Source organism: Myxine glutinosa, chromosome 1 (genome assembly GCF_964187855.1).
Source record: "Myxine glutinosa chromosome 1, kmMyxGlut1.1, whole genome shotgun sequence".
Taxonomy (NCBI): domain Eukaryota; kingdom Metazoa; phylum Chordata; class Myxini; order Myxiniformes; family Myxinidae; genus Myxine; species Myxine glutinosa.
Window position 1 is genome coordinate 251,874,989 of NC_136261.1, and position 3,894 is coordinate 251,878,882.

Here is a 3,894-nt window from a genome sequence, read left to right on the forward strand (position 1 = left end):
TAATTGCGGCTTTTCACGACCCGATATATCTTATACTGCCCAAGATGACACAGACGGGAAAATGGCAACATATTAAATAATCGCGGCTTTTTACGACTCAATATGTCTTACACCGCCCAAGATGACACAGACGGGAAAATGCCGAGATAAATTAAATAATCACGGCTTTTCACAACTCGATATATCTTACACCTCCCAAGATGACACAGACGGGAAAATGCCAAGATATCTATATATATCCGATGACACGGCTTTATCTGGACTCTAATTCACCATCACAGTCGCTTGGATGGTTCAAGTCTCAGGTCCAGCTAAAGTTGAGAAAATCAGCGACATGTATTCCACAGCCGTTTTGAATGTGTTGACTGTCATGTGGACACCGGGAAAGAGAGAAGGGAATGAGAGAAGCGAATGAGAGAGGGGAATGAGAGATGGGAATGAGCGAGGGAAAGGAGAGAGGGCAAGGAGAGAGGAGAATGAGTGGAGAGAACGTTCCCAGGACTTCGTTATTTATATTATTACTTAGTAAAAGTACAGGCGAGTGAATACTGAAGTACGGGATCGAACCGAAGTCAAATTATAGCCGGCGAAGCCGGTGTTGTGAATGAACGCGTACGTATTATGTTGAAAAGCCAGATTTTGCTGGATCCTTTGAGAATTTCCAAGCTTTGACGCACCAAATCGCCCCTTGGAGGCCGCCATCTTGCGGATGCGGAAGTATGCATAAGAAATTGCGAAAAAGTTCAATAGGAGTTTGTTTCACCCGTCTTTTTTTGATTCACAATCTTATGCACCTCTAATTTGTAATTAAAATACTTTAAGACCAACCTCGTTCCCCGGGCCCGCATGGGCCCTGGTTATCTTCAACGAAAATCATCACCAAACACCGGAACCAATGAGATTCGAGCATTTGAAAAAATATTTCAAAAACCAAATCGCTCCATGGAGGCCGCCATCTTGCGGATGCGGAAGTATGCATAAAAAATTGCGAAAAAGTTCTATAGGAGTTTGTTTCACCCGTCTTTTTTTGATTCACAATCTTAAGCACCTCTAATTTGTAATTAAAATACTTTAAGACCAACCTCGTTCCCCGGGCCCGCACGGGCCCTGGTTATCTTCAACGAAAATCGTCACCAAACACCGGAACCAATGAGATTCGAGCATTTGTCACGTTCTCTGGAAAATAAACTGGACTTTTTCTGTCTCACTGATACCTGGCAACAACCACTGGACTACTACACGCTCAACCTCACCACACCCAATGGATATTCTTACATCAATAAACCACGCTCGGAGGGCCGAGGTGGTGGAATTGCCGTTATTCACCGACAAGACATCAAGACCAACCTCATCTCCATCTCATCTGCTCCATCATTTGAACACCTGGCTTTTAAACTCTCTGGTCACACACAGTCAGTCATGGCTGTTGTCTACCGCCCTCCCAAACCACACCCATCATTCCTGTCTGACTTCTCCTACTTTCTGACCCAGCTATGTTCCCTCTCCCCCTCAATCCTCCTCCTTGGTGATTTCAATATCCACATGGACTCCACTGACTCCACGCTAACCACTGACTTCACTGATTTACTCACCTGCTTTAACCTCACTCAACATGTCAACTTTCCTACCCATAACCGTGGTCACATTTTGGACCTTGTCTGCTCTACTGGACTAATTTTGCACCATCTCTCTGGCTCCGACCTCACTCTCTCTGACCACCTAGCCATCACTCTGACCATCAACATCCCCACCCCAGCACCAAGGCATTATCGCACTATCAACTTCCGTAAGCTAAACGCTCTTTCACCTACCTCATTCTCATCGACCCTCTCTGAAAAAATGTCCACTTCTCCCTTCGTTGACCTCCACACCCCTTCTGACCTCACTGACTACTACAACCACACTCTCTCCTCCTGCCTTGACCAACTTGCGCCTATAAAAACCAAAACAGTTTCTTTCACCCATTCTGCTCCCTGGTTTACCCCTGAACTCCGCCTGATGAAAACTCGTGCTCGCCAACTTGAAAGACTCCGCAATAAAACAGGTCTCACAGTTCACTCCCAGGCCTACAAGGACCACATACAACACTATAAAGATGCCCTCTCCCGTGCCCGCTCCGCCTACTACTCTCAAATTATCCACTCTGGCTCCGGAAACCCAAAAGCACTCTTCTCTACAATAAACAAACTCCTCAGCCCCCTGAACACCACCACCCAGTCATTCACAATAGACAACTGCATCTCCTTCCTTTCATTCTTCCAACGCAAAATTGAAAACATCTACAACAGCTTGACCACCGCCGCACCCGCTCCCCCTCAAACCACCTGCCCCCCCCCCCTTATCCTGCCATCCCCTGTCTCAATTCTCCCCAGTCTCCCCTACTGACCTCTCTGAACTCCTCATCGGAATGAAAACTGCCACCTGCACTCTTGACCCCATCCCCTCCAGCTTTGTCAAGGCCTCCCTTCCTGCTCTCTCTCCACTTATCATTGCAACAATAAACTCCTCCCTGTCTACAGGCATCGTCCCACCATCCCTCAAAATTGCTGCTGTTACCCCCATTCTGAAAAAACCTGGACTAAACCCTGACACCCTAAATAACTTCAGACCCATCTCCAACCTACCCTTTCTGTCAAAGGTTTTGGAACGCGCTGTAGCCACTCAACTCAAACATCACCTCTCTGCCAATAACCTGTATGAAACATTCCAATCCGGATTCCGCTCCAACCACAGTACTGAAACTGCTCTCCTCAAAATCACCAACGACCTTCTCCTCTCCTCTGACGCTGGCAACCTCAACATTCTCATCCTCCTCGACCTCAGCGCCGCCTTTGACACCATCGATCACACCATCCTCCTCACCCGACTTGAAACCACCTTTAACATTACCGGCACTGCCCTCTCTTGGATTAAATCATACCTCTCTGACAGACGTCAGTTCATCTCCATCAATAACTGCAAATCCCCCACTGCTCCCCTCCCCCAAGGTGTCCCCCAAGGTTCAGTTCTTGGCCCCCTCCTCTTCATCCTTTACCTGTCCCCCCTCGGTCACTTAATCCGCCTTCATGGTCTCCAATTCCACTGCTTTGCTGATGACATCCAGCTTTTCATCTCCACCAAGTCCATCTCCACCGCCACCCACTCTATCCTGACAAACTGCATCACTGAAATAAAATCCTGGCTTCAAATCAACTTCCTCAAACTTAACTGTGATAAATCTGAAATAATCATCATTGGCCCAAAAACGCTCACCAAGTCCACCCATAACTTTGCCCTCAACATCGACGGTTTCCCAGTAGCCACCTCCCCTCACATCCGGAATCTTGGCATCATCTTTGACCAAACCCTCTCCTTCGACAAATACACTAAACAGATCACAAAGACAGCCTTCTTTCACCTGAAAAACATCGCCCGTCTCCGTCCATCCCTCTCCTCCGTGGCTGCAGAAACCCTCATCCACGCCTTCATCACTTCCCGTCTGGACTACTGCAATAGCCTCCTTTATGGTTCACCCTCAACAATCACCAATAAACTCCAATACATTCAGAACTCCGCTGCCCGTCTACTCACCCATTCCCGGACCCGTGACCACATCACCCCCGTCCTTTACAAGCTTCACTGGCTCCCCATCTCCCAGAGAATCCAGTACAAAATCCTCCTCTTGACCTACAAAGCCCTCCATAACCTGGCCCCATCCTACCTGGCTGACCTCCTCTCCAGACACACTCCCACCCGCAACCTCCGCTCTGCTGGTACCAACCTCCTGACCCCCCCCATCCGGACCAAATTTAGATCCTGGGGGGACAGGGCCTTCTCCATCGCTGCTCCCACCCTCTGGAACTCGCTACCTCACACCATCAGAGACTCCTCCTCACTCACCACATTCAAAACATC